The following is a 13,413-nucleotide window of genomic DNA, read 5'->3' as shown; positions in this document are numbered from 1 at the left end:
GATCTATTTCTGTGCTATGAAGTTTATGTCATTCTATGTGAAGGAAATCAAAAAAAATCAGTGGATAATGTCGATCATGCGATAATAAATTGCATAAAACATCATTGTTTTAGAAAACTTAATGGAGAAAACATACAAATTTTGTTAGAGATTTTAGTGAATTGATTAGTTAATTAATAAATTATATTGAAATATTGACATCTGGTTTCCCTATTTATAAATTTTGATGGCTACTGTATGTAGGCAGCATGGTGGTAAAATTGATCCTCAGCAATAGCACAAAATGAGTGATAACAAATCAGCAGTTCACTCTAGACTCCACCTAATTATCTTTTCCATGGAAAAATCAAGTAAGCACTGTGTAAAATGCATCAACAATTAACCATTGCCGATTTCTGTCAATGACTAATTTCACCTTAAAGTATCACACAGAAAATGAGCACCATACAAAAAGGGGGCGATCTTATCAAAGAATATTTTAAGTGCCAAACGGGCATGCAAAATGGAAGTGTTTCAATCCATTTTTTTCAGTAAGGCCACAAATGAAATCTTATGCCACTTAGTCCAAAAAATGATGCACAATATATTTCCCACCAGTAGGGGAAGGGGCAGGGTCTAAGACCGCCAGAAAACTGGCTGTCACAGTAAAGGGTGCAATCGCACATGCACAGATTTCTCTGTTTTATAAAGGAAGAGACAAAGTAGGGGAGGTTTAGGGAAGGAATTCCAGGGTTTAGGGCTCAGATAGCTTTCATGAATGGTGGAGGGTGTAGGGGGGAAGGAAGTGGAAGATGCATAAGAGGCCAAAATGAGGACAATAGAATATTTGTAGGAGGTTACAGACTTGCAATGATCAAGGTCCTGGAAGATCTGCATACCAGAATGACTTTTTGAAATCAAGGCATTGGTAGATCATGAGCTAATGTTGGGCACATTCAACCATTTCCTTTCTTTGATTCCTATTTGTTTTTTTCAAGGCAACATGGTCGCACAGTGGTTGGTACTGCTGTCTCACAGTGCCAGGAAACCAGGTTCAGTTCTCAGCTTGGGTCACTGCCTGTGTGGAGTCTGCACACTCTCTCCATGTCTGCCTGAGTTTCCTCCCGGTGCTCCAGTTTCCACCCAGAGTCTGAAAGACATGCTGGTTAGATGTACTGGCCATGCTAAATTCTTTCTCAGTGGACCTGAACAGGCGCTGGAGTGTGACAACTTGGGGATTTTCACATAACTTCATTGCAGTTTTAATGTCAGCCTACTTGTGACTAATAAAAAAACTTTTGTTTGCTTTCAGAAATGCAATATATTAGTGTTTTAAATAAATAAATCAAATTAGAACAAGGAAGACTGTTATTGTCTACCTTTCAATTTGTTTACCTCTGTTTCATATACATTAACAATCTGTATCTCACAGATGTAAACAATGATTAGTTACTTTTTCTGCCAATAAAACATAGGTAAGATAATCAGTGAGTTCAAAGTTTAATTGGTGCTTCTTTTTAAACTTAACTGATATTAACGTAAAAATATATTTCTCCCAACTTTGACTGTCTTAAATTTAATACACATTCCAAACAGTTACTACAAGCTACAACAGGTGTGCAATCAGAAGTGTCATTTTTCCTTCCTTTTTTCTCTTTCTCATACATAAGTGCACACATTGAATCAGAAAATAGCGCAGAGTGCATTCCTTTTTTGTCTCCAATATCATTCGTATTTCTCCTTCTCTATATCTCTTTTTCCCATTCTGCCATTTTTCTCTTAGCTCTTGTTCTTTCTCTGTCCTCTTCTGACTATCCCCCTCTCTTTTCTTAGGTGGTAGGAAAGAAAGCCAACAATGACCACAATCATTTAGAATGGAGAAAAAGCGCCCTCAGCAGCTCCTTTCTCCTGTTCCAAATATTTCCCTTCTAAACACTCCTTGCTTCTTTCATCATCTCTTCTCCTTCAAAGTATCAGCTCAGCCCTTTGTCCTTCCCTTCCTCTTGATCTGCTAATCACTTCACCCTGATCGCTACATATACTTGCTCATCACTCCTACTTTTTCCCAAAAGTACACATAGCCAGAAGCCCTCTTCACCGTCTTCCTTTCCCCATCAATCAATTCCCCCAAAGCTTTGTTTTCTTGCAAAATTTAACTCAAGAATCAGAATGAGGAGGCAGACAGATTCTCTCCATTCGGTACTTTCTGTCATATGTATGACATTGGAGTTTTTGTTTCAGAGGCAGGCTACTTCAACATTTACTGGAAAGAAGAAAAATAAAAGCAAATTTTCCCGTTTCGTCCTCCAAGGGAATTGTAACGGATGAGAGGCGGACCGTGGAAAGATCCATTGGCCTTGACAGGATTTTTCAGTTTCGGCGCAACTGCAGTGGAAAATGTGTTTATTTCTGCTGGAAACAATTTACATTCATTCTTACCGAAGAAACAAATACAAATAAATCTAAAATGAATATAATGGAATTTCAGATAAAGGAGAGAAACTTTAAAACTTAACAAGGCAAAGAATTTCAAATAGGATGAAAAGGCTGGAGTAGTGGAATGATTATGAACATTTCTCAACTAGCAGCAAAGTAGGGAATAGTAAATAAAAACAAAAAATACTGTATAAACTCAGCAAATCTGGCAGCACCCTGTGGAGAGAGAAACAGAGTTAACATTTTGAATCTGTATGACTTTTCTTCAGAGCTAAGTAGAGGCAGAAATGCAATAGATTGTATACTGTTTAAGATACAGTGGCACGAAATAGAAGAGAGAGGTGTGAGCTTGGAGAGACTGCACAAAGATATTTAGGGCACAAGATAAAATAAATGTTAAGGACCATAGAAGGTGCTGGTAGTGGCACAACGGTATGTGTTAAAAGGTGAACAAAAGTCAGCGCTCAGCAAAAGCAAAACTCAAGAACAGGTGACAGATGAATGGGGGGGTGGGGGGGGAGGAGTTGCATTGGGGCAAAAAACATTTTTTTGTATTAAAAAAAGGTTAAGATGGAGGAGAAAGTTTACATTTGAACTCAGTGTTGATTCCAGAAGGCTGTAACAAGCCTAATTAGATGTGGTGTTGTTCCTCCAGTTTTCGTGGGCTTAACACCTAATCCATACCTTAACACCTAATCCATACCTTAACATCTAATGCATACCTACCAGGATTACTCTGCAGCAGGTCAAGAATGTTCATGTGAGCATGACAGCAAGATGGTGTGTTAAAATAGCAAGCAACAGGAAGGCTGGGATCATATTTGCATACTAAGTGAAGTTGTTCTGCAAAGTGGTCATCCACTCTGAGTTTAATCTCCCCAATGTGGAGGAGTGACACTTCTGATTGCGCATCTTTTGTAGCAGCAAATACAGTAGACCAAATTGAAGGAGGTGCAAGTGAACAGGGTGTTTAGGGTCTTGGACAGAAATGAAGGAGGAGGTAAAGGGGCAAGTGTTGTAACTTTTGTGATGGTAAGGTAAGGTGCCATGGCATGGGGATGAGGAGTTGGAGGTGATGGAGGAATGGAACAAGGTGTCATGGAGGGAGTGGTTCCTGCAGAATGCTGGCAGTGGAGGGGGAGGGGGGCAGGTGTATTCCTCTGTGGCATCATTGCTGGGGATGGCAGATTTAAACTGTTAGTTACAAAGCCAACGCTCAAAGTGGACGGGGCAAACCCAAATCTATTCCTTACTTGCTCCAAAAAAAAATTCAAATTCCTATTGAATCCGATTCATGGTCCCCACAAGAGAGACAGACAAGATCCAAGCTGACAAGATAAAGCATTGCACTCATCCTGGGCTTGATTTGACGCTAAAAAGCCAAAAAGTTATTGCCCATAAATTCTCACTCCCCATCTTTCTCAACCTCCGGCTTTTACCACTGTCAAGCTGAGCGTCGGGGCGAAAAGTCGAGGGTCAGCATTGATCCCTCCGCTTCACACCAATCATGGACCTTCTCATTTGCGCCACCCACTCTTAAACAGGATAACATCTATCTCATTTCTCCCACTTTTTGGTTCTGAAACGTAAACAAGAACGGTGTTCTCGCCAAAACTCCATTCGCTCTCAAGGGACCGCAAAATCCTTACCAACGATGGTGAAGATTTCGGTTAATTTTGTTTTTCTCTCCACAAGCGCTGCCAGACCTGCTGAGTTTATCCAGCATTTTGTGTTTTTATTTCAGGCTTCCAGCATCACAGCATTTTGCTTTTACTTTAATAAATGTTTTTTTAAAAGTCCACTTAACACACTTGTGGAATCAATATGGGTGAAAAAATGGATGAAAATGGCAAAATAATTACTTTATGTTTTAATCTTATGTCTCATTTTCTTCCGGATTTGAAAGTGCGGTGAAGCTCTGCAGCACCACACAGAGGGTTAGCCGAGAACGGGACGTTACGGTTTCCATAGGCGAAAGCCGTCCACGAGGTGCACGCAAAGTTGAAAGGTGCGTCCCGACCCCAGCCTCTTCTTCCAAACGCACGAACATAAAGGCAATTTGCAAGACAGGTAGCACCTCGTTTTACCCACTGCCCCGCCCCCTACACCCAGTTTCCTCCAGTACAACAAAAATTGGACTAAACAATTGTGACAAAGTTTATAGTGCGGTAAGAAATCAGTTAAGTCCTACTGTGAAGGAGGATAGAAAGCGAAGGGTTTTTGCTCTTGTTTCGCTCATCTGTTCTGGCCACCGGCCGCTTCGCTGGAGGGGGCGCCTCGAGATGCAGAGGGTGAACGTTGGCCGATGGGGGTGCCTCGCGCTGCACAGGGTGAACGTTGGCCGATCGGGATCTCTCGCGCTGCAGAGGGTGGCTCGCGCTGCACAGGGTGAACATTGGTCAATCGGGGTGCCTCGCGCAGCGCAAGACGAACGTTGGCCGAGCAGATTCGATGACCGTTTCTTTGTTCTTCACCGATGACCGCGTGCCATCGGTGAAACCACGAGACCGTGGTTCACTGGTGGGTAAAATGGGGGGAATACATGGATCATTCATTGAGTATAGCATCTTTTGTTTTCATTGCGGTATTACGCTTTTACTCTAAAGTGGTTTAAAATATGTTATCGACAAGATTTAACGGCTTTCAATATTGGCAAATCCAAGATCTAAAAAGTTCGACCCCTGTCAATCCCCCTCAGAACAATAGTTTGAATACAAATGCCAAACTATGCCCATTACTAATCAGCCTGCCAGTCTTATTTCACTTTCCTGTCACTCCAACATGCCAACGATAAACAACATAGAAAAACCACAGCACAAACAGGCCCTATGATATCCATACCTACTAGGCTTACCTATAACCCTCAATTCTATTAAGGTCCATGTACTCATCCAGAAGTCTCCTGAAGGACCCTATCGAATTTGCTTCCACCACCACCAATGGCAGCCAATTCCACTCACCCACCACCCTCTGAGTGAACAACTTACTCCTGATATCTCCTCTGTACCTACTCCCCAGCACCTTAAACCTGTGTCCTCTCGTAGCAACCATTCCAGCCCTTGGAAAAAGCCTCTGAGAATTCACCTGATCTATACCTCTCAACACTTGTTCCGAGTCAAAGAGTTGACTAAAATCTTTAAGATACCACACTATCCTAAAAAAGCCAGCCTAATTTGAGCCCAAGATATGTGAAAAACATAGTTATATAAAGTTTGTATAACAAGCTGCAGTTATACCCAACATTACTTCCCATGTTTTGAATAGGAACACATAAAAAAGGATATCGAAATAACATTTGAATTTTCTAGACCAAATAGACCTGCAAAGAAATTAATTCAGCAGTTACCATTCAACCACCCTTTCCAGTTGAAAGAGGCACTCTGGTTCATTCTGGTTGCAGTTTACAGCAGTGCCATATCCATTACACTTTTCTTGCTCCTGTCACAGAAACATGAACTTCTCCAATCCTTCCTGTTCCTACTGGCACTTCTGACCTTCACCTCAATTTATTGAACTTGGCACTCTTCTTCCTCCTACTAATACTCTTCCCCACCACCAGATTCAAGAATCTGATATTCGTATTAATTCGCAGTTTAAATTTGCACTTTTGTCCCTCATCTCCCAGCCTCCATTAATGCAAACTCGGGTTCTCTTCTCTCCGATTCTGATGGGTTTTTGTGCTCCATTTCCTGTTCTGAGCTGTTGCTGTATTTGGAAATAAAAATATTGTTTGATTGTTAATCTGGCATGCTCACTTATTTCCCCCCAACACGTTACTCTGAGATTCTACAATTTTCCCCTTACATTTACATCCCTCCAATACTGCTGCCAATTCCTTCTGTAATTCTAGCTTGTGCTTATGGAAAGTGGGTTTTCTATGCTTGCAAAACTTTCCACTTCAAGTATGAAGAGACAGAAATTACTCCCAATCATGTTAGGAGTGATCCTGAGAAGATCAGGGCCGAGTCTGTGTTGATTTTGGTCATGAAACATTGATCTGCCTCCAGATAGTTTGGTGTGAAGTTCTAAGGATTGGTGAAAGTACCCAATTTATTAACATTCTTAAATGATTGTTAAAACAAATCCATCTTTTGGTGACAGTTTGTGTTAAAGTCACCTGCAAAATATAACCTTGCATTGATGGAATTCAAATTATAGCTGTTGTAAAATGTAACACTACCAGAAACATTTTGAAGTTAACAACATCTGTACCCAGCTTTCGCAATCTGATAAAAAGAAGCTGCGTCTTTCATCTGTTATATGGAATCATTGAAAATTACCTTGACAGTGGAGAATTGATTAACTGAATTTTGTACATCTATACTGAATGCAAATGTGTGACGTTTTGCTTTTCTCAACTTTATATTGTTGTAAACAGAATAGAAATATCTTAAATTACTGTGGAAATTGAGCTTGTACTACATTTTTCAGCATACAGTAGCATGAACATGGTTTTTTTTTACTTACTTGCTATTGCTGTTTAGATGTTTTTGATTTGATTTATTATTGTCACATATATTAGCATACAGTGAAAAGTATTGTTTCTTGCGCACTATACAGACAAAGATACCATTCATAGAGAAGGAAATGAGAGAGTGCAGAATGTAGTGTTACAGTCACAGCTAGGATTTAGAGAGATCAACTTAATATAAGGTAGGTCCATTCAAAAGTCTGACAGCAGGGACGAAGTTGTTCTTGAGTCAGGAAGCTGTTACTGAGAATGGAATGATCCCAACATCTATAGCACTTGTTAAATCCCTTCATCGAGTTTTGATTTGCATTGTCCTTTCTCCTCGGGCAATCACAGAAATTCACAAATTACCAAGAACCAGTACAATAGTCGAGATATTTGCATCATTAGTACAGCTACTTGCTATTTTACAGAAGATTCCATTAAATGCTTAAGGGTTGGAAGACCTTGGTTCAATTTTGGTATTTTAAGTCACTGTGTCAGTTTTTACAAATGGATATCTTTTGAGTTTTTTGACTGAGATTTCCAAATTGTGACAAACTACTTTAGTGTTGTGGTCAATGACTGCCGGAATTCAGTTAACAGTGTATACGAAACCACCCAGTTCCATTTTAAACGGTAAATCTTTTAAATATCTTTGAATCAGAGAAAGGCTACAGCACAGAAGGAGGCCATTTGGCCTCTCTTGCCCATGCAAGCCTGAGTACAATTAGGTGCTCTTTCTAATCCCATCTTCCTACACCCCGCCCATAGTTTACAGCACTTAAGGTGCAGATCAAGATACATTTTAAGGGGGTTTCCGCCTCCACCAACTTGGGCAGTGAATTCCAGTCCCACGATCCTCTTGTGACAACACTGTGACTTTAAGAAATGTATTTGTCACGTTTCTTGTGCAGGATCTGTTTGAGCAATTCCTTTTATGACCAAAGCTATTTTGTCTATATGTGGAGATGCCGGCGTTGGACTGGGGTAAAACACAAATAAATCCCACAACACCAGTTTAAAGTCCAAACGGGTTTATTTGTAGCAAAAGCCGCAAGCTTTCGGGACAGCCTGTCCCTTCGTCAGGTGGCTGGGAGTTCTGATCGTAAAAATGACACAAAGACACAAACTCTATTTACATGTATAATAATTGGAATGTGAGTCTTTACTGCTAATCAATTCTTAAAGGTACAGACAATGTGAGTGGAAAGAGCTTTAAACACAGGTTAAAAAGATGCGTATTGTTTCCGGACAGGAAAGTTAGTGAGATTTTGCAAGTCCAGGCAAGATAGTGTGACATGAACCCAAGATCACAGTTGAGGCCGTTCTCATGTGTGCGGAACTTGGCTATTACGTCCTTCTTGTAACATGGTGACCACAATTTCACACAGTATTCCAATTGTGGCCTCACCAGTGTTTTATGCAATTCAAACATTATACCCTTTTATGTTCTATACCTCTGCCAATTAAGGAGACCATTCTGTATACCTTCTTTACATCCTTTTCCACTTGAACTGCTGCCTTTGGGGACCTGTGTACTTGCGTGCCAATGTCTCTCACTTCACCCACTCCTCTTAGTATATTCCAATTTATTGTGTATTCCCTAGAACAACTTGACCTCCCTAAATGCATTACCTTATACTTTTTTATGTTAAAATCCATCTGCCACTTTACAATCCACTCCACTAAGCCAGTGATATCTTTTTGGAAATTATAACTATACACTGTCCACTACTCGCACAATTTTTGTGTCATCTGCAAGTTTGCCAATCATGCCGCATGTCCAAATCATTGACATATAACACAACAGCAAGGGTTCTAACACCGAGCCCTGTGAAACACCACTTGAAACAACTTACTATTTGCAAGTTATCCATTGATCTTTGCTTCCTTTTACTAAACCAGCTTTTGATCCAGTTTGCCATGTTACCCTGCATCGCATGAGCTTTTAGTTTCTTGACCAATCTGCTGTGTGGGACCTTGTCAAATGCCTTGCTAAAATCCATGTACATAACATCTACTGCACTACCTTTATTAATCCTTCTTGTCACTTTTTCAAATAAGCCAATCTAGAGTGAGGCAAGACCGTCCTTTAACAAATCCATGCTGACCGTCCCTGACAAGTCCATTCCTCTCTACGTGACAGTTAATCCTATATCAGAATTTATCCTACTAATTTACCCACTACTGATGTAAGACTAACTGGCCTATGATTGTTTGGCATTTCCTTTGATCCCTTTCTAAATAACAGGGCTGTGTTTGTATTTTTATTATCCTTCCCTGTATCTAGTGAGGATTGGATAGTCATTCCCAAAGCATCTGTTATCTCCTCCCTGACCTCTTTCAGCAACATCAGAAACAGCTTATCTGGCCCTGGTGACTTATCAACTTTCAAGGATTCCAACCCTTCGAGTACTTCCTCTCTCCTTAGATTATCCCATCCAATATCCTCATGGACTACTAAATTTGCTTCATTCCTTTCCTTTGTAAACATGGAGACAAAATGTTAATTTAAAACCCTTCCCACAGCCTCTGCATCTACACAAAAATTTCCTTCTCAGATAGGTCCCCCTTTTCCCTTAACTAACCTCTTACAATTAAAATACTGGGAAAACATCTTTGGGTTTTCTTTGACTTTATTTGCTAATCTCTTTTCATGCCCTCTCTTTGATTTTCTTATTTCCTCTTTTTATGCTATCCCTACACTTCCTATATTCATTGAGACTATCCACAGTGCTTAGTTCTTTGTGCCTAACGTACACTTTTTTTTCTGTTTGATCTTCCCTGTTCTCTTCTAGACAACTGAAGAGGTCTAGATTTGGCAGTACCACTCTTATTTTTAGAAGGGACATGTTTATTTTTTACATTTAGGATCTCGTTGTTTAGTGCTTCCCAGTGGCTTTTCACCAAATTACCCCCTAACAAGTGCTGGCCAATTGACCTCAGCCACGTCCTTCCTCATCCCTGCACAATTTGCCTTCCTCCAGTTCAAAACTTTTATTATAAAGACAAAATACTGCAGATGCTGGAATGTGAAACAAAAACAAAATGCTGGAGAAACTCAGCAGATCTGACAGCATTTGTGGAGAGAGAATAGAGCCAACGTTTCAAGTCTGGAAGCCCCTTCATCAGAGCAGGTCACCCAGACTCGAAACATTGGCTGTATTCTCTCTCCACAGGTGATGTCGGACTTGCTGAGTGTCTCCAGCATTTTAAAAATGTTTATTCCTACTTTATCTACAGATAAAGTAGCTTTTCCATGGTAATGCTTAATCTAACTGAATTGTGATCACTAGACCTATAAGTGAATTGTCAGAAATTTACCTGGTAACAAGATCCAGAATTAACAAAAGGAATGATGCTTATTTTCCTACAAGAATGTAGGAGAACATAAGAAATAGGAGCAGGAGTAGGCCATCTAGCCCTTCGAGCCTGCCCCGCCATTCAATAAGATCATGGCTGATCTGTCGTGGCTCAGTTCCACTTTCCCGCCCCCTCCCCATAACCCTTAATCCCCTTGCCTATCAAAAACCTATCAACCCACGTCTTAAATATATTTAGCGAGGCAGCCTCCACCACTTCAACGGGCAGAGAATTCCAGACATTCACCACCCTTTGAGTGAAGAAGTTCCTCCTCAACTCCGTTCTAAACCGCCCCCCCTTTAGCTTGAGGCTGTGCCCTCTAGTCCTACTGTCCTTTCTGAGCGGGAAGAGCCTCTGCACCTCTATCCTATCCATCCCATTCATGTCTCAATGAGATCTCCCCTCATTCTTCTAAACTCTAACGAGTACAAGCCTAGTTTATTCAGCCTCTCCTCATAGTTCAACCCCCTCAACTCTGGTATCAGCCTAGTAAGCCTCCTCTGCACTCCCTCCAAGGCCAAAATATCCCTGCATAAGTGCGGCGACCAAAACTGCACACAGTATTCCAGCTGCGGCCTCACCAGTGCCCTGTACAGTTGCAGAGAGATAGACAGTTGAGTATACAGTGAGCAGAATCATAGAGAGCCAACTGTCCACTCCTGCAGAAGCAAAGAGGCCACTTTAACATTTCATTGGAAGGCCAGGATACCAGTTAACAGCAAGCCAACAGCAGAAGTTCTTCTAGACTCTTACAGCTAAGTTAATGCAGAAACCTTCATAAAGACAACTTATCTAACTTCAGTGAGGCGGGCAAAGATGCTTCCCGAACTGGATCATCCTCCTGTGTTGACTATAAGATGAATTTGACTAATAGACTTGTTAAAGGTGGATGTTGTTTGGGGAATAGGTAAGTCTTAATGAGTTGAAGTAAGGAGAAATAGTTTGGAACGAGGCATAATTGCAAGATAAAACTGTGCGTATGTATAACTCTGGTGTTTATGTGTCTTATAGAATAATAGTCCTGTTAGTGCGTATTTGTCATTCTTTTCATTTAATTAATAGTCTTTAGTAATTGACACATTGCCATTAGGCTGCTGATTCTCATGAATGATTTTAAGTGACTCCTCACATATTTCAAAAAACAATATGTATGCCAAAAACCAGTGTCCCACATTGCAATACCCTTGCTAATAACATCAGCGTGGTTCATGATAATTTTTATAATACAGTATTAAAAATCGGTAAGTTAATCAATGCAACTAAGCAAATTGCTGACTTGAGGGGAAAAACATTAAAACAACTTAGAACTAAGATCGAAGCATTAAATATAGGGACTAGTTTAGGTCAATCTGGACTACTGTAACAAAATTGAATGATATGCAGATCAGTAGGCATGGAGAAGGAAAGGTGAAAAGTATATGATGGAAATAAAATTAATGCTTCAAGAAAGTGAAAACAGTGATAATTAAAGTTCAAGAAATGAGGTCAAAAAGGAATAAAGAGAAATAGGGAATTACAGAATTAAAGAAAAAAATGCAGAAATACAGAACCTGATGAAAAGAGAGCACCTGAAAAGGGGAATAGGAAGATAGAGAAAGACTGAGAGTGATTGAACCAAGTTCCAAGCAAGTGAAGGTAAAGAAAGTGGAAGGATCATGGGACTATTTTTTAAAAATTCAATCTCATTTTGTGGCCAGTGCTGGCAAGACTGACATTTATTTTCCATCTTTGGTTGCCCTAAGAAGGTGGTAGTGGACTATATTCTTCAACCATTAGTTCTGGGGTGGTTTGATATAGTTTAATGGCTTGTTAGGCAGAATACAGTTTAATAAGATTAGATAAGCACAGCAGGTTTCCTTCTTTAAATCAGATAGATTTTGTTGCAACAAGTAAAATTCGGAACCATACTTGCCATGCAGTTCTGACAGAGGAATGGAATCCATGAAAGGGCCCAATGTATAGCAGCAAGTTTTTAATATATTCAGCTCCCATGGGGGGCAGAAGTGCATTTTTTAAGATAATCTGTTTACGAATTGATTTTATCAGACGAGCCTTTCCTCAATCTCAGCAGAGCAGTTATCAGCTGTTAAGAGTTCTTCTGAGACCATTAAAAATTGTACTGGGTGGATTCTGGGAACTACCTGACTCATAGAAAATTGGAGCAGGAGTAGGCCATTCAGCCTTCGAGCCAGTTGCACCATTCATTGTTCATGGCTGATCATTCAGTTTAATTACTTGATCCCACCACCACCTCAACGCGCCCCCCCGCCCCCGCCACCACATCCTTTGATCCTCTCTGCCCCAAGAGCTATGTCTAATGTCTTCCAGAAGCTGTACAAATGTTTGGCCTCAACTGCTTTCTATGGTAGCCCACAGGTTTACCACACTCTAGGTAAAGAGATTCCTCCTCATCTAAGTCCTTAAAAATTTACCCCATATCCTTAAGTGCATGGCCCCTGGTTCTGGACACACCTCAACCCATTGGGAACATCCTTCCTCATCTACCCTGTCACAAATTTTATAGTTTCTATGAGATTCTGCCTCATTCTTCTAAACTCCAGCAAACATAATTTTAACTGACTCAATCTCTCCTCATACGTCAGTCCCGCCATCCCAGGAATCACACTGCGAAGTCTTCTCTGCACTTCCTCAAGAACATCCTTCCTCAGATAAGGAGACCAAAACTGCACACAATATTCCACGCTCACCAAGACCCTATATAATTGCAGCAAGACACCCCTTTTCCTGTACTCGAATCCTCTCGCTATGAAGGCTGTCACACCATTTTCTTTCTTTACAGCTGCTGTACCTGCATGCATATCTTCAGCAACTGTATGTGAGGACATGCAGGCCTCTTTGCTCATTCCCCTCTTTTACTTATAGCCATGTAGATAATAATCTGTCTTTCTGATTTTGTTATCAATGTGGATAACGTAACATTTATCCAAATTATCCTGCATTTGCCATTCATTTGTTCACTCATTCAATTTGTCCAAATCACACTGCATCCTCCTCACAGCTCACCTTGCCACCCATCTTTGTGTCACCTGTAAATTTGGAGCTATTACATTTAGTTCCCTTATCTAAGTCACATATATATTGTGAATAGCTGGGGTCCTAGCACCAATCCCTGCAGTACTTCACAAGTCACTGCCTGCCATTCATAAAATTCCTATTTTTTT

The sequence above is a fragment of the Carcharhinus amblyrhynchos genome, chromosome 6 (assembly GCF_965287045.1).
Source record: "Carcharhinus amblyrhynchos chromosome 6, sCarAmb.v2.hapA, whole genome shotgun sequence".
In the NCBI taxonomy this organism is placed as follows: domain Eukaryota; kingdom Metazoa; phylum Chordata; class Chondrichthyes; order Carcharhiniformes; family Carcharhinidae; genus Carcharhinus; species Carcharhinus amblyrhynchos.
Note: the sequence above shows the minus strand (reverse complement) of the source record.